Raw genomic sequence first — 24,064 nt, 5'->3', positions numbered from 1 at the left:
GAGGCAGTTTTATAGGTAAGAACCAAGGTCTCAGTTAATTTTCATGTTCTGAGTCTGCCCCCTAGTTTTGCGGTGTCTAATGGTAACTCAGTAATTGCCCTGGGACACCATGAGATTCTCAAATAAATTTTCAGAACCAAATGATATTTCTCTTTTTTAAAATTCAGTGACTCAAAATATCCTACACTGCTAAGAGAAGAAGGGAATCATATAATTGAATATAATCCACATAATGTAAAGCTATAGACCTCAGGATTCAAAGAAAAATTTTACCCTGAGGTTGTTTTTTTTTTTTTTTAAGAGAAAGCCATTAGTTTAGTTTTTTAACATCCACGGGACCTAAAATTCCTCAAAAGTTGGATCCTATAAACAAGACTGACAAAATCTATGTGTGCACATGCGGCAATAGAGAAATTAAACAGCACATCAAATGGTCATGCTTGAGTGCATCAAAAATCAGTGTCCAACTTCTGTATCGGAGAAATCATAGTCCCTACCACTGTGCCTCTAGGGAGTTCTGACAGCAGGTACTGCTGATGTTCTGTCAACCACAAAGCAACTACTAATGGATGCCACTAATGCTTCTTTCCACTGGGTAGACCCACACAGAATCAAACTCTGCTTTGAGCTCTTGACAGATTAGAGCAAGTCCTGGTGAAGTCTTGACAGATAAATCCATGTGATGATCTCTTTGAGTCTAATACAGGACAAGGGCTTCCCTTCCTCAGCACCGCTATCTGCAGGAAAGGAAAGAGCCCATCCACCATGTCCGCCTTATCTTTTCCTTGTCTCTACAGACCCTGAGTTAACATTATTTTAATGTGAATGTATGGACAGGAAATTTAGTGAAGATAATTAAATTTGCATGGAGGCATTCTGCACTTGATCTTAGCCAAAAGGCCGAGAAGCGATGCGTGGAGGCATTCTATAAGATGTAAATGCACTAAAACTATGGTGCCACTGTGACACTCAACTCCCCTCTCAGGCTGGCCAGCCCAGATATTTACCAAGGGAGATGAAAGTCATTTTCTAGATGCTAGTCACCAGATAATTTGTACATCCTCTGAATTCTTCTAACTTCAAAATTAGCAAGCCTCCTCTTTTTCATGACTTGAAACTCCCACCCAGGCTCCATGAGGAAAGGCTTGAATGTGAACAGAATAACAGTAGTTAACAATTATGAGAGCATATGGCATGCCAGGAAGTGTGCTAAGTATTTTCCATGAATTTCCTCAATTAAACCTAACAACTCCATGAGGAAGGTATAATTATTTTCCCCATTTAATAGATGAGAAAAGTGTGGTGTAGGGGGTTAAGTTAACTTGGCCAAAGTTTCTAATCCTCAATTTAAACCCATGTCTTAAATGTGCACTTTTAATCACCATGCAGTCCATGCTGACTCTATGGCAGCAAAATTCTTCATAATGAACCCCATATTTAGAGGACCAGCGAAATGGATCAAGAAAATAGGGGAGAAGAGCTCAGACTCACTTCCTGGTTTCACCCACATTTCAAAACGACTTCGTTTACAAAATGGTAAAAGAGTTTCTCCTGGTTTAAAAAGACTGCTGTAGCAAAGGCTTTATTATTCAGTATTTACTTGATTAAAAAACATACCCTTGGCTAACCCAAGAATAAGAAGGAGAGGGGAAAATCCTACGAACAAACCTTTAATGAATGTGTCAAAGTCAGTAAATTAAACCCACTCCCACTGCTTTCTTTTCTTTACAAAAGGCGTTCCAGATTTTGCAGTCTACTTAACCTCATATAATACCCTAGGCCTGGTATCCCTTAAGAAACGCCTCACTCCCAAGGGCAGCAGAAGGTTCAGGAACTGGGCACTAAGCAGCAGAAGACTCTTGCTGAGGATTAACCTTGACCTTTCAGGCTGGTCCAGCTTCCCAGAACACATGGAAGTGAGTTGAGCACAGCTTCCCAATGAGTTCCTTTCTTTAAGCTCTCCCTGACCCAAACCGGCCACTGCCCAGTGCTTCTGATTATGCTTTATTCCTACCCCCACTGCAGACAAAGTGTATGGGGACCAGCAGGCAGGAGTGTGGCAAACAGAAAGCATAGAAACTACCTGTCCAGGGCTTCACCCCAGACATGCCCACACAGGCCTACACTTGGGTTAGTTTGTTGGCTTACAAACTTTGTGCCTGATGGTTCACTTGGGAAAAGACTTCAACTGTTCTGGTCTGTGGCTTGCTGCAGGAGGAAGGTTCTCAGTGGAGTTCAAGAAGGAACCAGCAGGAGGAGACTCACTGCCCAGGCCTAGGGAAAGTCAAGTTTCCATCTTGGCCTCCCCTCTGCAAAACAGAGAAAACAGGACTGGGGGAAACCACTCATCAAAGAAAGGAATAGTACAGGAGGGGAAGGCAGTAAGAACAATTCTGCTCCTTTCACAAGACCCTCTAAATAAGGTGGCCCCAAGGTATTAGGTGAATCCCAAGCTACTTCCCAAAACCTAAGGCTGGCAACCAAGCATTGCTGTAGAAGCGCTGGAATGCATCAACAGCAGATATGAGTGCATGCCCCAGCTGACAGTGTGGCACCTTCTTTTCTGCAGAGAAGTGAGCCATCATTTTTTGAGTGCCGCACTCCACAGATGAGCACAGGGTAGGCTGCTTATGTGCAGCGCCTTATTTCATGCTCACAGCACTCATGCTAAGAAGGCATCATTATTATTTATCACAATCAAGGAGAAGGACTCAGGTCAAGTAATGACAACACGAAGCCACAGTATGTAAGAGAGATAGAATCAGAATTAAAACCCACACTTAACCCCAAAGACCACACTCTTTCCTACTATACCATGACTGGGTTTAAAATGATATTGCTTCAGTGGAAACTATTTCACTCTTTTGATTGTGTTGCTTTTAATCACAACTCAAATCAAAAATTAATGTTCCTTTGCCATGACCGTGTAAAGGAATTTAGTTTACATAGGTGGGGGGACACCGAGGGGAGAGGGGAAATCAAATGATGGAAATGTGTTATGCATTAGACTCTTTATTTCTTGCCATTTGGCTCAGTTTCTTTTTTGAGGTGGGGAGAGTAAGGAAGGAGGAGGCACATATGGCCAGAAATTACTAACATCTTTCCATCTTTTAAGGGTTTATTTTAGGGATGCAGATTACCAACAATGTTTGGATAGGCGATTAGCCGGCCAAGGTTGATTTCCCTGTGCCTTGTGGATATACGCACAGCCCCCCACCATACCACATCCAAGGGCTTCTGACACAGGGGTGGGTGCTGGCCCAGGAACAGCCTGGAACGATCACCACTTCCTCTTCCCCTACCCGGCCTCCACTACACAGAGGGTGCCTGAGCCCCAGAGATTCACCCATAGACTGTGTTCACAGTTTGCAATGCAAATGGTGGTGTGGGCAAGGAGGAGAAGCCAAAGAGGCAGCAGCTGGGGCACTAGACAGAGTACTGGGTCCTGGGTTCTAACTGTGTGACCACAAAATCTGGTTTCTGCTCTCTGAATCTCAGTTTTCCATCTGTAAAGCATACGGTGCTGACTGCTGGCCTTGCAGCACTACCATCCAGAGGGCCCATGTGGGTCAATGCTGGGGGTCTAGCCAACCTCATCTCTAGGATTCCCCATGCTGTGCACAGTCTTCTCTTGCTTCATTGTGTGCCCTTCTCACCCTGGGGGAAAATGCTACAACTACCTCCGGCCCTTGATCTCGGTTACCTGTAACACCTGGACCCCAAACTAAAACAAAACAAATAAACAAAACACCTTAGTGTTTTTTAGCAACAACTTCACATCTTCTGAGAGTAGAATATTACTCCTACCTCTCACCTTGCTGGTTGGTCACTGCCAGCAAGAATTCAGAGACCCAGAAACTTGGAAAACCCCAGGTAAGGTTGCCACTAGGGTTCATCTGGGTCTTTCTGATCAATATTAAAATAAATAACCCCTTATGTTCAGGTAGACATTTAAATTTCATCCCACTTTTAGTCACCTGAAACCCTATTTTTTGCTCCCAAATGATACTTCTTTGGTAGCTTCCCCATGAAGCTTGGCCATATTTCTGAGGCTAAAATGAGAATAGGAAACTTATTACATCCATTGCAAACCAACACTCTCTTCAAAACCACCTCTCTGTCCTGGCCCTCTAATGCTAATGGTGCCACCATTAGTCCAATTACCTCAACAGGGTGCTGGGGTGTATGGCAACCCTTGGCTGAGAGCCAGCCATTCATACAACCAATAACGTGGAATTGCTGCTGGAGTGCAAGGAGGATTTGATGCAAAAACTGGAAAAGGGGCTGAGTTAGGAACCAGATCTGTGACTCAGCTGATTACAATGAAGGGAAAAGAGAGAAGGAGGGCCCTCAGCGAGCACCATCATTAGGGAGAGAGGACGTGTTATTGTAAAAGTAATCAGAGGCGCAGATGGAAAACCAGGCGGCCAAGTGTCTCAGAAGGCACAGGGGGAGGGCATTTCAAATAGAGGACATGCTCCTCCATCCCAAATGCTGCAGTTTAAGCATGAGTGTGAGGTGAGATCACTCAACTTGGTGACTTGGGGTCACTGGTGGCCTATCGAAGGCACAGATCCTGATCCGAAGGGGTGGGCGTGAATTCCAAAGAGCTAAAAACCACTGGGAAGTGAAAAGGAAAGGTATGCCATACTGGCAACCACCATGCTTCTGGAATGTTTGTGAAGAGTTACCACTGGCTACTTCTAGCCAAACATATTAGATTGAGCACACACAATCATTTCCATTCCATTCTGAAGTCAGTTTAAAATTAAAGTAAAAAAAAGTTATAAACACATGCAAGAAAACAAGAACATATCAGCATGCAGTATAATGGAAAGCAAATGGATGGTGAAACCTGGCTTGACAGGGAGAAGAAAAACTGAAGCTTAGCAGCTTACAGATAGGGGTGCCAGTAACAAACAAGCCAGTCCACACTGCAAGACCCAGAAATGCTCATGAATTGGGGCCACTGGGTATTTCTGACCTCAGAAATACAGTTTAAAAAACTGTATTAAATATAAGAATTGGTTGTCTGTAGAAGGACACTCAGGTCCACTAGGCTTGGGCCATAAATCTGGTAACAGCCCCTCACCAACTCCAGCAACAGCCAAAAGGTTGATTCTAATAGAATGTGTGAACCAGAAGACTCTGGGCTTAGGCATACCAGACACAAGGGAAGGGCAAAGTGGCGAGGCACTGCACTGAGTCCAAAGGAGTAAGTGAAGTCTGCACAATAAATGGTGAGTCCCTCAGGTCTTAGAACCCTGCATTTATATCCTCCAGAGAGGAGTGAAGGGTTTCTATCTAAAGAAACTAGTAGCCCTAAAGAAAAGACATACAGTGCTCCTACCAACAAAACTCTCAAACGACGCCCAACAAATCACAGGTCATACATGCACACACAGAGCTTCCAATGTAATGCTTCACTCTTTGAATGGCCAGCCAAGGGTCAGCAAGCATTAAGCAAAGTCTCTAAGGGCGAACAATAGAGACCAAAACATACAAACTAAACAAGAAAAAGAGAATTCAGAGACAACAGAGACCACTTAGGGAACACAAGAAAACCTTTTACAAAGATAATGTTAGATAAGACATTGTATTCATAAAAGCAGAACACAAAATTTTTAGAAGAAACATTCAGAGGGGTGCCTGTGTGGCTCAGTCGGTTGGGCATCTGACTTCGGCTCTAGTCATGATCTCACAGTTTGTGAGTTCAAGCCTCACGTCGGGCTCTGTGCTGACAGCTCAGAGCCTGGAGCCTGCTTCAGATTCTGTGTCTCCCTCTCTCCGCCCACCCCACCCCCCAACTCATGCTCTGTCTCTCTCTATCTCTCAAATATAAATAAACGTTAAAAGAATTTAAATAAAAGAAAGAAACTAAGAAACATTCAGAGAACAAAAAGAGTATTAGGAAATTTAAAACATAACAATGCTATACAAGTGCTTTAAGACATGGTTGAAAACAGTTTCCAGGGAAGCCAAACAAAATGACAAAGAGTTGGGAAATAGGAGACAGGAAGATGACACAGAACAAGAGAGAACCAAGAAAACAGATGAGAGAAATACCAAAGAAATCATACACAAAAATTTCCAGAAATAAACATGAGTTCTCAGATTAACAGTTACCCAGCTCAACAAATCATGACATTTAGAAACACCAACATAAAGAGAATGTTTACAGTCCTCTAGAGAAAAAGAGATTATACATTAAATACAAAGGATCCAGCAATCAGAATGGCATTGGATTTATCAACAGCAACCCTAGAAGCTGGAGGATAACGGATCAATGCCTTTAGAATTCCCCAATTCAACACTGAGCCAAGCTATCAATCAGTGTATGCGTGCAGAATAAAGACATCTTCAGAAGTTCGATCGTTAGAACAAAGTTGTCTTCCAGAGATCTTTTCTTGGGAAAGTACTCCATGATGCATTCTACAAAAGTGCAGAACAAGACACGGGATTCAGGAAACCAAAGATCTAACATCTGATAAAAGCAATAGAAGTCTTAAAATGATTTTTCCAGAATGACCATGTGGCAGGCCTGAAGCTCAATCAGTCCACACTGAAACAGGAGGAAAGAGGGCTCAGGCAAACTATCTGCAGAAAAGTTCGAGGCTGAATTCATACTATAAACATTAAGAACTGGGAAAATAAAATGAGACAATTGCTATCTCAAAGGGAAAAAAAAGGTACAAAAGAAAGGAAATACAAATGCAGTATAGTACATGGCTCAGCTGCGGATCATATTTATTTATTGTAATAAATTAATCATTGAGTATTAATTTAACTGAAAATGTGATATAATTCTACCATAAAAATGGGGAGAAGTGGAGATATAACACAGATAAATCTTTATCTTCAATAATAATACAATATCAATAATTATTCAATAATACAAAATCAAAAAATAATGTCTAAAAATTAAAGTTCAGAAATGATGTCTGAAAAATAAAATTAAAATTCAGAAATAAAAGTAAGACACAGAAATCTTTGTCTTCAATAAAAAAAGATCAGTAATAACTAAAAATTAAAATGAAAAATTATTTACTGACCCCATTTTGCTAAATATCAAAAGAAGTAGCTAAATTAGTTGGAAAATATTCCCTTTGGGTTGTAAGAATTAGTGGTTGGAAAGGCATCAGGCAGAGGTTTTGTTAGAAACATTTCAATACCATGACTTTTTAAATTGCATTTATTTTGACTCAAAAAAACTTAAGCTTTAAAAAGGCTTATAGTCTAGTAAAGAACTTAAATGTATATAAACTCTAAATCGATCCCAAAACTGTGAGATCTTAAAAGAAATGCAAAGATTACATTTCTAGGTCCTCTACTTTCCATTCAGTCGAGGGAGCTTGGCATTAGTTAGGGCTTCTCAAGGGCTTTGTTTGAATAAGAGCTCTGCTCCTTGCCTCTCCACCCAGAGCTCTCTGCTGTATTCCACAGTTCCTCTGAACAGGAAGTAAGAAAGCAAAGGGGGTGCATGGGGTCCTGGCACATTCTAGGGGCAGTTGGGCAATGACAAATCATCCTGGGGCAGGTAACAGACCACACACCCTGACTCCTTAGTAACTCGCTTTTTGTCCTCGGTTACTTTCTCCTGTGGAGAGGGCTGAAGATCCCAGTAGATGGTTTGAGGAGTAGGGGGTAATACTGGAAAACTGTTTACAACACGACCTGTTACCAGCTTCTTGAATCGGGAAGGCCCACAGATGGGCACCCCATGTAGCAGCCCGGTGGGCTTGGCTTACACCCCTCCTCTAAATGGAAAAGCCTGTTCAGACAGCAAGACTTCACTAAGCAGTAATGACAGAAAGGACCTGATTTCTACTTCCCAGCCCCATTTTCACAAATATCTCGGGTGGACGACCCTAAGGCAGCAAGTGCAATAGTGCAGATGAGATTTGTTAATGGCACTGGGTAAGGGATTGGCTGTGAGAAACCACAGCCTCCTTCCAACATGCAGTAGAGGGTCTGGGCACCAGGGCAAGCTGACCCAATGAGTCCTACTGACAAAGACCCTGCAATGGAGGCTTAACAGACCTCTCTGTTTCCTGCAGGAGCCGGTGTTTGGCATCATTAATTCATTTAGCAAAGAAAGAGGCTTGCACTCGGTCACAACAACTCAGACTCTGTCCCCTGACCACAAACCACACTGAACACTTACATGCATTTTCTAACTATAGGACATACATTACCAAACACAATGATTGAAAGCAGCTTTCTTTTTCTCTCATTACAAGAAAATAACAGATGTAGAAAATGCTCCTGAGTGACTTCTTTGAGGCAAATTATTTACTTGAATTTGTCCTGGTTTTTGGACCCCAAACGTCTTGGGGAGGTTGGGAGTGGAGGCAGCAGACAGGAGAGAAGAGTCTGCAGCTTTTGGGACCCTCCTCATCAGCCACACAGAAACACACACACAGCACACCAGCACCCATGTCAGCTATCCGGAATCCTTCTACCTAATTGCTTGATTTCATGGATTGTGTTAAATCCCCACTGATTTAAGCTAATGGTACAAAATGAAAACCCCACTTTGAGAGCAAAGAGTTGCCTGGTGGGGTTTTATTTGGGGAGACGTGTGCACTGGCAGCCGTGGCAGCAGGGACAAGGGCCTCAGAGTGGGACAGAAGGGGCTTTGGCCCTTCTCCTTCCCAGTAAGCCCTGTAGCCCTCCTCCCATCCCCAGGCAGGGGGCAGAGGAGAATGGGAGAATTGCTTAAATGCAGTCAATCATTAGGATTGATTGAATCTTGGCTCCAAGTCCATGCAAACCTGCCAAGGCAAACAGTTTTTCCTGCCGCGAGGTCACTGGGTTTCCATTCCTCTCCATTCCAGCCTGCCGTGTTTGCCTAAATGGCAAGTTGGAGTATGGAATGGTATCTTGGAATAAAAAAGATGGGGAGTGGGTCTGAAAAGCCATGAGCTTTTCCCAGCTCTGAGAGATATTTAAGAGAAAGCTCCTCAAACTTTAGTGTCACCAGAATCACAGAGGACTTGTTAAAAATGCAGATTGCTAGGGGCCCCTGGGTGGCTCAGTGGGTTACGTGGCCAATTCTTGACTTCGGCTCTGGTCACAATCTTGCAGTTTCATGGGTTCGAGCCCCACATTGGGCTCTGCGTTGACAGTGCGGAGCTTGCTTGGAATCTTTGCTCTCTGCTCCTCCCCCACTCATGCTGTCTGTGTCTCTCTCAAAATAAATAAACTTTAAAAAAAGTTTTTTTTAAAAAAACTCTGCAGATTGCAGAGCCAGTTTCTGATTTAGTAGCAATAGGATGGGGCCCAAGAATCTGTATTCCTGAAAAGTTCCCAAGTGATGTTGATGCTTCTGGTCTGAAAGGATTCAAGGGTAAGGATAGGGTGGGGTCTTTGGTTTGTCACCTTGGTTGTTCACAGCGGTGCATTCTGAGGATTCTTTCTTGGCTGGTGTTTGCATATCCTGGAGGCTCGACATACTCTATCCCCTCCAAACTCACAGAAGTTCTGGCTGAGGTCAACAAGTTCAACATGGATATGTCCGAGACCCGGCTGACCTTGAGCAAACTGATCCAGCACCATTTTCAGAATCACCAAGGTCTTTGGGGCCCCGATCTTCAGAGGTGAGTCTTGCAAACACAAAGGCTTTGGTAGCAAGAGACAGCACATCTCAGTGGAAAGGACTCTAGCTTCTGGTTCAGACTCCATCACTAACTTTTTGTATAAACTTGTGTAAATCACTTTACTTCTCTGGGTCTTCATGAGGCCACCTGGACCAATTAACCTCAATTTCCTTTTAGCACTGGCAATCTTTCTAAGTCATCATACTTCCTTTCTCTGTCTTGAAAGCCAATATAGAAACACCAATCTACCAAGGGAAAGTACCTTCTATCTCAACATGGTAACCACTGCCCTCACCTGCTTATATCACCTGGGGACCTCGCTTCAATTGACAGTAGTCCAGGCCCACAGTGAACACATTGGCTTGAGAGTCCAGCCCTCGTTGTGAAGTTGTCTAAACTGAAAGATAGCCCCAGGATACAGCAGAAGGAATATAGTCCATGACAGTGTAATAGCACTGTATGGTGACAGATGGTAGCTACACTTGTGGTGAGCATAGCATAACATATAGAGAAGCTGTGTCACTCTGTTGTATGCCCAAAACTAATATAACGCTGTGTGTCTACTATATGCAAATAATTTTTTTTTTAAAGATGGCTCCAGAAAATCTGACACATTCCAAGCATGGTGGCCGACAGGTCTTCATGCTATCCCATCTCACAGACGGGAGAAGAGACCTAGGGTGTACCCTGACCCCATGGCTGCCCCTGGACACTTGGTTGGGATATCTCTGAAGAAGGTGTGAGTCCAGTGCCTGTGGCAACTGGGGCAGGCCCACCTTAGCTCTTATCCCTTTACTGTTCTCTCAGCTGATCTCTCTAAAGGCAGGAGGTGTACTTGAAGCAAAATTCATGCTTTTTCTACCCATCCTTCTGGCCAAGCTACAGTCCATCTTCTCCCTGAAGCCTCCCCATCCCGGTCCAGCTTTGACCTTCATGGCCCTCCCTGTGTGAACCATGATTCAGCACAGCATAATTACCCATGAGTGTGCCTTACCTGCCCATATCCCCACTATGAATGCGTGCAGCACAAGGACCACATTCATCTCTGTTCATTGACTAGTGTCATGCCTAACACATCAGAGAGCTCAAGCTAACATTTACTGGATATACGAATGAATAAAGAGACGTCAACAGCACACTCACTGCCCTGAAGTTCACAGCCTCACTAGAGAGACTGGAATTATTTGCACAAACCTCTGCTTTAGCACTAGTAACAAGAGCCGCCGCCAACAGTTATCGAACACTTGTCTGAGCCAGGCACTGGTCTAGGTGATTCTACACACATTAACTCCATGAAGCCTCTAACGACCCTATGAGGTAAATATTCTAATTAGAAGCAGTTTGCTGATTGGGAGGCAGAATGGTTAACGGGTCAATGGCAGAACCAGAATTTAATCCCAGGGAGTCTAGCTCAAATATGAGTGTATGTGAATAATACCAGAGGGGAAACTAACTCTGCCAGAAGGGGTGGAGGCAAGGTCATTGTTGTGCAACGCCTTCGGCACAGGTGGTGCTCAGAAAAGGTCCCTGTGCACAAGTAGACCTCGAGTGAGGCCTGAGCAGGCAACCACAGCCCTCTGGGTCTATTTCTTCTCTTTAACATGCAGAGAATGTTCTCCAACAAGTTCATCCCGAACACTGTCCCTAAGAAATCCTAACAGAGAGGTGCCTTTGAAACTCTTGAATGGTACCAGTAATTAAGATGATATTAATTTGATATAGTGAAACAGTAAGTAAGAGTCTCCACTTTTAAAGGGCCTAGAATGGGGAAAACTACGAAGTAATTTTCGGAATGGAAAATACCTACAATCAAGAATTAACTGGAAAGAAGTCACTACGCACAATTGTGCACATCAATGATGCAGGGGAGAGAAACATCCCAAATGTTAACAGTAGCTGTCTCTGGGTGGTGAGGAGATAGGTGATGTCAAACCTCTTTATATGCTTTTCACTATTCTCCAAGTTTCATGCAATAAATATGTATTTTATAATCAGAAAAAAAAGTTTCTCCAAAAAAGAAGGAAGTCATATCAGGAAAAGATTTGGTCAAATAACATGTTTAAAATCTACAGTTCATGACTCTGGCTCATAGACAGGTGTTCAGAGGTTACTCTCTGTCCCTTGTAAGAGGTCTTGCTGCCTCAGGAGGGGAAGCAGATTTTCACAGAAATCCCAGGAACCACCAAATTCAATGTTTATTAATCCTGTGTGCATTTGACCAGGATTTCCCATCCAAAAAATTTGTTAATTCCTTGCTATGCCATGAAGTTTCAATGGGTGGTCACCACAGAGATGCCCTGGTCATGGGGTGGAGGACCAACTATGTAAGTGAGCTTCCAAACCAGGACATTTTTGAGACAGAAAGAAGGTAATTGATCATTATGCCAGGACAACAGGAATAAACCGGGACCATCCTGGGCAAACTAGAATGTTTGGCCATCCTAGCAAGAAACTAGCCCGTATGTAAAGAGTGCATGCATGTTTTAAAGATGTGACTGACAGGATGCCTGCCTGGCTCAGTCAGAAAGGCATGTGACTCTAGATCTTGGGGTCATGAGTTCAAGCCCCACATTGGGTGTAGAGATTACTTGAATAAATAAAACTTAAAAAATGAAGATGTGACTGGCATGGAGCTGGTGGTGAGGAGTCTGGTGAACAGGAGGTGACAGATCCCCACCTTCTCCCTCTCTGGACTCCCCAAACCACCCAGCAGGTGCACAGGTCAGAGAATAAGGCATACTTTATCTAACCCAGGAGCTCCCAACCCTTCCAAAGTGGTGAAAGAGACAGCCCTGGCTGGGGGAAAACAGAGTCCAGTAGATACAGAACCATTCAGCTGGTAAAAACCTTTGACACAGCCACGAGTCCTAAGCCATTCCCTCAGTTTAGGGAGGAGACCAATGCCCAGTCAGTGATTTGAGGCACAAAGCTATTTGAGGTATAATATGCAGAACAGAAGACCCCTGTCCTGAGGTATCTTCCCTTCACTGTGGCAAGCTGCTTTTCAGGTCTGAGGTGAGGGAATGTTCTCACTCAGGACTCACTGTACCCCCTTTTCCCTCTCAAGGGCATGCTAGGAATAAAAGGACTCAGAGAGGGAAACACCCCTCTGACCCATCACAGTCTTCTCCAAAGTACCAAGCTAAGAAAGCTCAAAAGACAGAGGCCAGTGTCCAAAATCCTTCATTCTGACCGTCATATGGTTTTGCTCTGAGGCAGAAACAGAAGCCTCATCTCAAGACCTGATCCCACCCCTCCATTGATATTACGTGCACTTACTCATTTACATTTCTGATCCTGCATATCTACCCTACTTTCTGCACTTCAATTTTCTGTTTCTTTTTTTCCCCACCATTCTAGTCTTTGTGTAAACAGCAGGGATACTCTGAAGACCTAGTCGCCCTAGCAACCTGCCCAACGGTGGCCCTTCACAGGTACCAAGGTCCAGCCCAAACCTACGCCCCTGGCGCACACCTTCCCCATCCATGGGATCCGGAGCCTAAGAGGAGCCCAGGGTGCCAGGGAAATAAAGGCAGTGGGGATGCGTATGCCTCTCTGCCCCCAACTAAACTCCCTGCTGTTTCTTCAGGATTGACACTTACATGGCTGTGAAAGCTGTGGTCCCCTGGGGCAGCAGAGAAGGGACAAATAACCCCAGGCCCAAAGGAGACCCACACGAAGTCTGGTGGATAGGCAAAGACTCCGGGTACTGCAGAGACAGAACATAGCAAGTGCATTCCTACCCTTCAGGTGGCAAATGCCTTCTGGGTATTTACCAAGTTCTGGGCAAGGTCTTTCAACGTGCCCAAGTACTCTCCACATAGATGCATCCCTTCCTACTGAGAACAATCAAAGTCCCAGGGGTTAGGGGCAATGACTCTGGCTCCAAAGCCCCTTTGGACAGTCCTGTGATCACCCAGTTCCCCTAATAGGTGTGCCCAGTACAGAGAGAGGGTCAGTAGAGTCCCCCTCTCCCCGCTCCCACCAAAAACACACTCACTTTGCCTAGTTCCTTTCTCTGGTTCTCAGTGCACCACCCAAAGAGCTAGGGGGAGGCCTCTGGGATTGTGCCCCAAGGGCATTCATCACACTACCCCCATCCCTACCCCCAATCATCCTCCCACACACACACTTACCCCCCCAACTCACATACAAACATAGAGCGCTTGCAGTCACTTCAGAACACAAAATGTTTAAGTTCATGGCTACCATCCAAAGATTTCAGATAAGTCAGTAAGTGGGAATGCATCTTGTCAACTGTAGGGTGCTATACAAGCACCAATACCAGTTTATATCTTTTGTGGACAGATGTGTACAGAGAGACACCATATAAACAAGAGCCACAGTGCCAATCCATAAAAAGTTGAGGATTTGCTGAGAAACTATTCTTAATATGGCATGCACGCTAGAGCTGATTATGATCAGTAGCCTGAGGGGCTGTGGGCAGTGGTCAGAGGAGCCGACACACCCGGTGGTATGAAGAATTGCATAAAGATGCAGGCTCAAGATCTAGGATCCCTGTGCAAAGCTGCTGACTGTTTTCTCGTGCTCAAGTCTACCCTGATCATGGTTCCTCCAGCAAAAGGTACATACTGTGCCTACCGTTCAACCAATCTTTATTTTACTGAGCTGCTGGAGCAACTCATTAGAGAGCTTCTGAGCACTCAGTGCTGGGGCACTGCTTCCCAAGCACCTTCTGGGGAGCTGACTGCCCTCCATGTCTGCATCTGACTCTCCCAGGCTGGCTGCATGCAGATGTCCTCTGACCTCAGGTGTAGAACAATGTACCTCGTGGCTCTTGGTTTTCTGTGGCTCCACTCACAAGCATGCCTGTCACGTTAGAAAGTGGGTCTCATGACACCCCTGTCTCCAGCAGCTACACATCAGAGCCACTGGCTATTATGCCAAGCTGCTCCCTGCCTCCCAGTAACTACCAGGAGCCAGGCCGCAGCATGTGGGACGCAGCATCCCTTGGGTTACCATCTCATGCCTAGAATTTCCTCTATCAAGTCAGGCACTCCAGACTGACAATGCTTTCTTCATTGGAAACCCTTTCCAAGATTCACACATCAATAACCCACTGCGTGAAGCTGGCTTTGCTTCGTGTGGTTGCGAGTCCATAACACCTCTGACAACCACTCTGTACTGTCATCTACCAAGTTTGCCTCAGGGACCCCTGGTACTGACTGTCAAGTGCCAGGCACTGTTCTAAGGGTCCTATCGTTCATCTTCCCAGCAACCTAATGAACGAGGTACTATTATCATCCACCTTTTAAGACAAGTGGATTTAGGCATATAATTTCCCAAAAGACACCAGCTAGTAAATGACCTAGAGCCAGGATTCAATCTCAGGAAAGTTGGCTCTAGAACCCTGTAGTGAGTTGAATAGTGTTCCCCCAAAATTCATGTCCAACTGGAACCTTAGAATGTGGTTTTGAAATGTAGTCTTTTGGGATGTGATCAGTTACACATGATTGTAACCTGATACCGGCCCAGGCTGCCCTGTTTGACTTCCAACTCTGCTGTGTGACCTTGGGCAAGTCACTTAAACTTTGGAGCTTCATCTTCCTCCACCTAAAAGGAGGGATAATAATATTTTCCATACATCACAGGGTCACTGGTAGGCTCAATATAAAAATAAGCTCAGGGCGCCTGGGTGGCTCAGTTGGTTAAGCGTCTGACTTCGGCTCAGGTCATGATCTCGCAGTCCGTGGGTTCAAGCACGGCATCGGGCTCTGTGCTGACAGCTCGGAGCCTGGAGCCTGTTTCAGATTCTGTCTCCCTCTCTCTCTGACCCTCCCCCATTCAAGCTCTGTCTCTCTCTGTCTCAAAAATAAATAAACATCAAAAAAAAATTTTTTTTAAATAAATAAGCTCATGTATGAGAAAGCAAACTGTTCCTGTTACTTTTAAATCTCTACTGTTTGGAACATTTTTTTTTTAATTTTTTTTTAACGTTTATTTATTTTTGAGACAGAGAGAGGCAGAGCGTGAACAGGGGAGGGGCAGAGAGAGAGGGAGACACAGAATCTGAAACAGACTCCGGGCTCCAAGCTATCAGCACAGAGCCCAAGGCGGGGCTTGAACTCGGACCGTGAGATCATGACCTGAGCCGAAGTCGGACGCTTAACCGACCGAGCCACCCAGGTACCCTGGAACATTTTTATTTTATACCAGGTGAATATATTGCCATTTCAAAACTGAATTACATAATCAAAAATAAATTGTACATTTAATTTATATATTCTGTAATTAAGCATGTGTGTATAAATTAATGGCTTATACTTTAGTCATTCATTTGAACTTCTCAATTTTAAGCACCCCTCTGACTTTAGGAGAAGTAGAGTGGCGTAAATATAGTTTTCTACTGTGCTTAGGCCAAATTAACCCTACCTGTACAATTTTGATTCATTCCCCTACAGTCTTTCAAGAAGCTCTCTGTAACTATGTACAATCTCATTCTTCTTCATCCCACTCCCAAAGACTAAAGACTCCAATGACTCCACAGATAAGAGCCCTGCTAAATTTAAATCCTTGCTTTCTATGATGTGACCTTTGACAACATGGATCCCCTGCCCTGCCCTCCCTCTCTTTCTGCCATTTATATTTCCATATCTTGATTTCTTGAATTCCAGGACACAGCCACATCTTTGCTACAATGAAAAGTATTTCCTGATGTGTTGGAATTAGAGAGCCTCCTGGAGGACTATCACATTTCTCTTCCCCTCTGTGTCCCCTAAAAAGTTTGTGGGTTCTCCACTTGAAATGGGAACAGAATGATCTTGAAGGCCCTCTCCTGGCAATATGTTAAGTCTTCCCTGTCAGACAGACCGGGTAGCTGGATGGGAAACTGAGGGAAACCATCCTTAGAAAGACGACATGCAGGCACCAGATGGCTTTTTTTCAGCCACTCTCAAGATTTGCTTAAAGACATTCCAATGGAAGGAGTCAGAAAGTCAGATCAAAATCAGTAGCTGAGCTTGTAAAAACTTCCCAGATCAATACAACTTCTAGATGGAGGAAAAAATGCATTCCTCCAATTTTCTTGTATCTATTGATTAGCTCAACTAATGCACAGAGTTGATTAGCACCTGTTTCTTTGCTCCATCCAGCCTATCACTGTACACAGGTGTCCCAGCAGGGCCAGAACACAAGTGGTAGCTGTGTTCACCATCCTCCAACCCCACCACCATTACCCGTTCGCAATTAACTTGTTACATGAGTGCATGGAATTTTTTGGAGAAAATAAAACCCTAAGATCCTTAGTGGAACCCATACATAAACAGGCACATCTAGGGGAACTGCCAGGAGCCACATCACTGAGTGAAGATATGACGCCACTAGAGACGTCCAGGAGGAGTGAGCGTGGCTCATTAGCCCTGACTCAGAAGCCGGACCTAAGGTAAGGAGGGAAGTGTGGCTCCAGGTATGGCCGTTGTGTGGATCAGCCACACTGTGGAGAAAACATGCCTTGTAAACACATCAAAGAGCTGCTCCACGAGAAGCTGTGACACCTTAGGGCCCAGGCACCCTTGCCGTAGGGCCTTTGGACATCTGGTCTCCAAGAGCTGGGAGCCTTGGCCTGACAGTGGAGCTTGCAATGCCCGGGGATCACCAGCTCAGCCAGCAGCAGCAGGGACAGGTGGCCCGAGCCTGTGGGGACACACTCCAGGAGCCCTGCAATGGCAGCACAGGGAGGAGAGTCCCTGCAGAGCCTACCCCCAAAGTCTTTGGTGGGCAGGTGGAGACCACCAGTAAGTGCAGGCTAGCAGGTTAGCACAGTTTGGATGGAACTGTCACCATCTGTACTGAGAGGCTGCTAGGCCAGGGCACATCGGGTAAAGTCCCCGATGGTCCATCCAGGAAGAAAGTAGAGCATGAGTGTCTCATTGGATAATCCCAACCCTTCATCCCTGAGGTCAGACACCCTGTCCCAGATCCCGGGAACTTCATAACAGTGTGCGTGTCCCACGTGCCCCAGGAATTTGTAGTGGCCAAGCCAGTCCCCTCCAGGTCCCCTTCCCTTTCAGCCCAGCAGCCTGTGTTGACCAGTTTTCTATAATGAAGTTCACGGTAAGGCTTCCTATGAGGGGAAAGTTCTGCTCCATGGCCTGTGTGTGTGTTTAAAGAACACTAACTTGGGACATAGAAGAACAAATTCTTAGAGTGGACAGGGACCAAAGAGGCCGTCCAGCCACAATCTCATCACAGAGTCTGGGAGGAATGAGGACTGTGGTCTCAGCTGTCAGCAGCTGGTCAGGTACTGGAACCAGGGCCACCAACTGCCTGTGGCCCACGTCTCCCATCCCCTAGTTTCCCAACACTTGTCCTTGTCGTTTCTGTCTCTTTGCACCCACCCTCTTTCAGAAAGATGACCCCCAGCTCCTCTGGTTCCAGCGCACGGGACCATGCAGCCTCCCTTCCCACCTCCAAATGCAACCAACCCTCCTCTCACTATTTCAACGCCAGGATAAAATGCCAAACACTGGAAAACTGAGCTCCATCCGGGCTGAAGAAGTGCAACCCCAGCTCAATATCAGATAAGTCGTTTCCTGCAAGAAATGTGACTGAGCTGAAGGAGGAAAGCCGGGACCAGAGGCCCCTCCCCCAGTGCCCCACACTCTTCGGGGAGAAGCGAGGGGAGCTAGGCCTGGTCCTCATTCTGGCCCAGGGCTGCCGATCAGATAAAACAGCAGGCTGCAGCCCAGCACTCCATCCCTCAACTCAGGAAACTTACTGAGCAATCTCGGGGCCTGTCCAGGTGAGCCCCTGACCTGCCTGCCTGTGAGGAGCATCTGGAGATGAGGCAGGGACTAAGACAGATGGACAGGCTCCCGTGAGTTCCCTTGTCAGAGAGCATGCCATCAGATCACACCCAGAGTGGGTGTCAATGATCCCCCCGGCCCCAGCCACTTCCAATGTAGCCGTCCACTGGTGTCCAGTGCCAGAGTTCCTTGGGACATGGGCCCAGCAGGACTGTCTGTGCCACGGGCTCCATAGAAGGAACAGGAAGCTTTTCTAGTGCAAGCTGTGTTTCTCATTCTAAGAGACGTGGAGGGCAAGGAAGAAGCACAGAGAGTTTGCAGCTGGCCCAGACTAGATTCCGCTTCACCAACCGACCCCCGAGGAGCATCGGGAAAGGGGAGAAGGTGGGAATGATGAGCAAAAGAAAAGCGCCGAGTTCTTTGCTAGGCTTGCCTGCTCGCTACTTCAGGTAATCATTCAAAACAAGGAAATCTGCCAGAAGACACATTAAGTCTGTAAGAAAAGAAGGCTCCAGGCAAAGAGCTGTCAGTCACAGAGAAAAATCAACACAATCTATTGATTCTCCTTTCCCAGTGAAGGGGCAGCTTCGTGCTCAACCTTCTCCCTGCCCTCCCCCATCATGCACAGTTACTGTGAAGGCAAAAAAGGATTTTTTAAGAAGTCACCAGGAAAACTGATACCAGGGAGTGGGGGTGGACCAGATGGCTCTGCTGGTATGAAGGCAAGGGCAGGAGAGGGAGGCAGGAGAAGAGGGAGGCCCAGCCCGGGGTCTGCACTTCATTCCCAGTCTGCTGGACCTCCCTTCTGGCAATGGGAGGACCGCTCCCCAAGAGCCATGGCCACCCGAAGGCTCCAAGCCATCTGGGCTTCACCACAGGCACATACATCGGAATGACATCAGGATTGATTCTGCACACCTAGCAGTGTCCTTTTCCTTGCTGAAAAAGGGGGTCTACCCATGACTGAATAGAAACACATTTCCAAGGTGCTTTTTTCCATGTTGCTGGGTGATCTAATGAGCTGGGGCTGCAGTTTCATACTCCACCTTCCTCAGGAAAATCATCTGACATGAGATGAGGAGAGTTCACCCACCGCGGTAAGACGCCATTCAGCCTTTGAACAGCTCCTGTGGTTGAGACCCCACTACTTTGTTGATCAAAGTTTTGTTTCCTCAACAAGCCAGGTTCTATCAGAGCTATGCAGAACACATCTTCCATTTGCTGGACCAGACAACCTCAGCTGTCTCTCCTCTACTGTCCTCCTGATACTTGTAGTCAAGAGGCGGACATCTTTAAACACACAGACTCGTCCATTTGAAAGAGGATCTGGGAAGAGAACTACCAGGCCCCTTGGAGAGTGGGAAGCATCCAACCTGACCCCACAACACCTAGGTGCAATGGCCCGGCAGCTCACTTTCCCCCCACTTCACATCCCCTATCTGCAAAAAATATCTACCATCACATCCTGGACCAAAGGTGTGCTGAACCCTCAGTCTGAATGCTGGCATCGGTGCAGGGGAACAGCATAGAGACTACCAATAAAAGTCACTCTCGACTGAAGGATAGAGGGTCCTAGATATGCCACATCTGCACCAGGGCCTGGCGTGGCCATTGTCCCCTCTTTGGGGGCCAGGCTGGCATGAAGTTTCAGGCCTAGATTTTCCAAGTGTCCTCTCCCACCCAGTGCTTTGGATTTCAGTCTTCAGTTAAGATTTGCTCCCCAGGAGCCCAAAAATGGGCTACATAAGCCTATACTTTAAATAGCCTCCAAAACATACAGTGCCTGGGTGGCTCAGTCAGTTAAGCATCCTACTCTTGATTTCAGCTCAGGTCATGATCCCAGGGTCTTGAGATCAAGCCCCACATCAGGCTCTGCGCTGCTTGGGATTCCCTCTCTCCTTCTCTCTCTCTGCCCCTCCCCTACATGTGCATGCACACTCTGTCTCAAAAATAAATAAACATTTTCAAAAATTTTTAAAAATTAAAACAAACTTGCAAATCTCTAAAACTTCTCTGAGAAAAAATATTACCATTACCATCTTGGTTCAGATTTGATATATCTGCAAATCACATCCGTCCTTCATTTTTTTTTCTTTTTTAAGGAAAGCCAAATGTGGCTTTCTGTTATGAGTGCTTTAGGGAAAATATGGCTATGCCAGACATGCTGACAGCCCCTACTTGAACCAAAAGCCTGCCCTGGGGACACCATGCAGAAATGTAAGATGGCACCTGTGACCAGCTGCCACAGAGTGAGTAACAGGCTGGGTGTGAGTTTGCACTTGTCATTTCCAGGACAGTCAATGCTTCAATACAGTCTCATGGGGTCTACACACCAGTTCTGACAAGTGTGCATAATTATCCCTGTTCGGCAAATGAGAAAATAACAGGACTTGGCCAATGCCTCATGGTAAATTCTGGAGCTGGAATTAGAATGCAGTTCTGAGGTCTAGAAAGCACGTGCACCAGGCTTCCAAGCTGCTTCCCCATCAGGCTCTCCTTTCCTGTGCAGGCGAGGAAGTTCCCATGCCCTCCATTCCTGGGTTTCTGAGGAGACCCCAGGAAGAACAAGAGCCCTGGGAACATGTGCAGGAGAGGGATCTCCATGTGGGACCAGTCCCCTCAGGAGAGGCACTGAGGTCAGGACGCTCAGGGGCCACCCAGGCCCTGCTGGGGAATGCTGATCCACAGTGCAACAATGCATTGCCCTCTGCAGTAGGCCTGTAGCCCCAACTCAACTCTGCAGTTAGGGCATCCAACTCACTTTCCCTCTGCTGTGCACTCTTAGATGCAGGCTTTGCTTCTGCAGGTGCCAAAGATGAGGGCCCAGGGCTCCCAGTGAACATTCCTGGAGAGTGGGGAGGCGCCAATAAAGACAACCAATCAGGAAACCACGTCAGAGTATTTGAGGGGAAAAATGGTACAATTTCAGAGCTAGAAGAAGCATTAGAGATCATGTCAGGTGATCCTTTGGATTTGCTTAAGGAAACGGGTCCAGAGACTTTAACGAACTGGCACGAGTCACAGAGCTATTTAGTGTCAGTTTTGGAATTAGATCCCAGGACTCTGGAAGTTGTTTTCTATCACATGACAGATTATCTCCTGCACAGAGTTTTTATTTTTGCTTTTTGGCAGCTGGGGAAACTAAGTCTCAGAGAGGTTGAGTGGCTTACCTGGGCAGACACAGTAGGTGGTAGAACATAGAACGAGACCTCGGATTCGGGTCTGTACGACTCTTAAGGATATGCACGCTCCTGCCAATACACTTTCAAAATTCTTGAAATTGCACCCTGCCCTTTATGACACCCCTGCCGACCATTGGACTCTGCTAAGGAAGTAGCTCCTGCCCACAGAACCAGCATTCTAAATGGACTTCTAGCAAACACTAGCACCTCAACAAAACAGGCCTCACTGGCATTTGAGGTAACAAACAAAACACCAAGACTACAGGGGTGTTCCCCAAGCTTACAAAATGGCCCTGGATTTGCACAAAGACATGCTGTGGAGAAATCCCTCATGGACTGCCCTAAAGCCTTCCTGAAGTGTGGGACATCCTCTGCCTGTTCTCAAAGGCCTCCCTCCAAAGTGCCAGTGGGGAGAGGAAACTAAGTCTCCAGTGGAGACTTAGCACCTGGAGAAGCCAGAGTGGCTGTAAGAGGCCAGCTTCTCTCAGCTGGGCAAGGGGCCGACTGGCATGGCCAAGCCCACCAGGTAGACACGCAGTGCACACGCAGACATGCACACAGCTTGTACCCCATGGCCACACACATGCATCTACACCCACACCTCAGATTAAGCCTTACACATGCAGACATGAGCGTGCGCGTGCACGTACACAAAAACACACACACACACACACACCACACGCGCCCCATCTGTGGCCTCTCCCCTTGTGCTTTGTTGTAGCTACAGCCCCTCTCACCTCCCTCTTCTAGAAAGCTCCAGACGCCTGAGCTGACCCAGCCCCTCAGGCCCTGGGTAATGCTGTTACCAGTCCAACCATTACGGGGTTGGCTCCAGAAGCACCACATTTGCTGCCTGCCTGGGCCACTAACAAGGTCTGGAGAGAAAAGTCAGGGCAGTTTATGACAGCTCCTAATGATGACTGCTCTTGGTAATGACCAGCTCAGCGGCGACCCAAGCACGAGCTGATTACGGGCTCTGGCTCCTGCTCCGCACTCCCAGAACAAAGGCTTCCTGGGGGGCTCTGACCGCAGCACATGGCCCCTTCCTTGGCTGCCCGGGCCACGTGCTGACCTCATCAGGCCGGCCTTCGGGGGCTCCTTCAACTGGGTGGCCCAGAGCTGGCCCAGGTCCTGTGCCCTCTCTTAAAGGAGGTGATTTGAGGGCCTCTTCTCTCACCCCTCCTCACCCTTACCCAACAGACCCCCTCTCCAAAATATCTCACTCTCTGATGCCTGAAGTTCTGCCATTAGCACTTCATTGCTTTGGATTACCGAGTACCTTCTCTTTCTGTCTCCTTCCCTACCCAAGATCTTCTTTTAAGATGTAAGTAAATGTAACATTTTAAAATAGGCTCCTGATGCCTCTCTATTGCCAATAAGACAAATGTTCCATTCTTTAGCATGGCATTCAAGGCCCTTCACAAACTGACTCTTGCCTACTTTGTCAATCTCATTTCTAAATGTTTGCCTCCACCTACCTTATAAGCTAATGGCAAAAAGACTCACTGCTCTGCAATATGCAGATAATGTCCTACCTCCATGTCTGGATCTCCGCTAGGCCCTCTACATAGAGTGTTCTTCCTATGCCCATCTCTTCAGCCTGGCAAACTCCTACCAATTCCGTGGAGGACAACAAAAGGTATCTCCTTTCTGGAGCTTTCTCTGACACCTCCCCAGGAAGATCCACTCCCTCCTGTGCTCCCACAGCCCCCTAGCTATTACAGAAACTTCAGCATATCATGACATGTGTATCTTTGTTTCCCTCTGTGTCTCCTCAGAAGGTAAGCCCTCTGAGGGCAGCCACCACATCCTAATCATCCCACCCAACCATTCTCAAGTGCACTAACCAGTGCCAAGGCTGACATACAATACTTCCTCAATCCAGGCATTTATTAAACCTCTAACACTAACATGTCATTAGTTCACTGAGGCACCTCAAAGGCAGGAAATACCACATGGAGTAGCACAAAAGTGCTGGGTGCCAGGCCTGGGAGGCAGAACAGAAGCACCTTTGGGAATCCCATGGCGAACTTGAAGCTTTGGCCTCAAGATGGCCCCAGGAATGGGGAGGGTGAGGTGCCCCAGTCTCCCATGAGCTCACCCACGGATATACCCCCACCTCCACCTCCAAAACTCACCAGCTCCTATTCAGTCAGATAGAGGCATGATAGAGGTAGGCTGTTCTTACCTCATCTGGTGACTCTATGCAGGGCTTCTCACTTAGAATCCAGTGTAAAAGGTACCACAGGATAGAAGTGGGCCTACAACAAATCTCCCCTTGCCTATACTTATCTGCACAGGTATGAGCTCTCTTCTGGCCAGCTACCTTTCTTGCCAAGAGATCACCTCAGAGTTCAGAAAACCTATGGGGAGGAAAAGGTGGTCTCTTTGGCTTTGACTACGGGACTCTCCTCTTCCCAGGCCCTGGGAAGAAATGATACAAACACTTGTGTGTGCCACTGGAATCTCCCTGCGTGTCAATCCCAAAATCAGCATATGCAGTACAAAGCATTAGCAA

At 46.5% G+C, this 24,064-nt stretch overlaps 1 protein-coding gene across 1 annotated transcript in view; it reads right to left on the bottom strand.

Annotated features, from left to right (window-relative positions):
- The window catches only part of SFRP1 (secreted frizzled related protein 1), a 41,114-nt gene that overhangs the window by 1,494 nt on the left and 15,556 nt on the right, over positions 1-24,064 (bottom strand). The window lies entirely within an intron of this gene.

Source organism: Panthera tigris, chromosome B1 (genome assembly GCF_018350195.1).
Source record: "Panthera tigris isolate Pti1 chromosome B1, P.tigris_Pti1_mat1.1, whole genome shotgun sequence".
Taxonomy (NCBI): domain Eukaryota; kingdom Metazoa; phylum Chordata; class Mammalia; order Carnivora; family Felidae; genus Panthera; species Panthera tigris.
The sequence above is the reverse complement of the archived record's forward strand: the minus strand, read 5'-3'. Positions and strand labels throughout refer to the sequence as shown.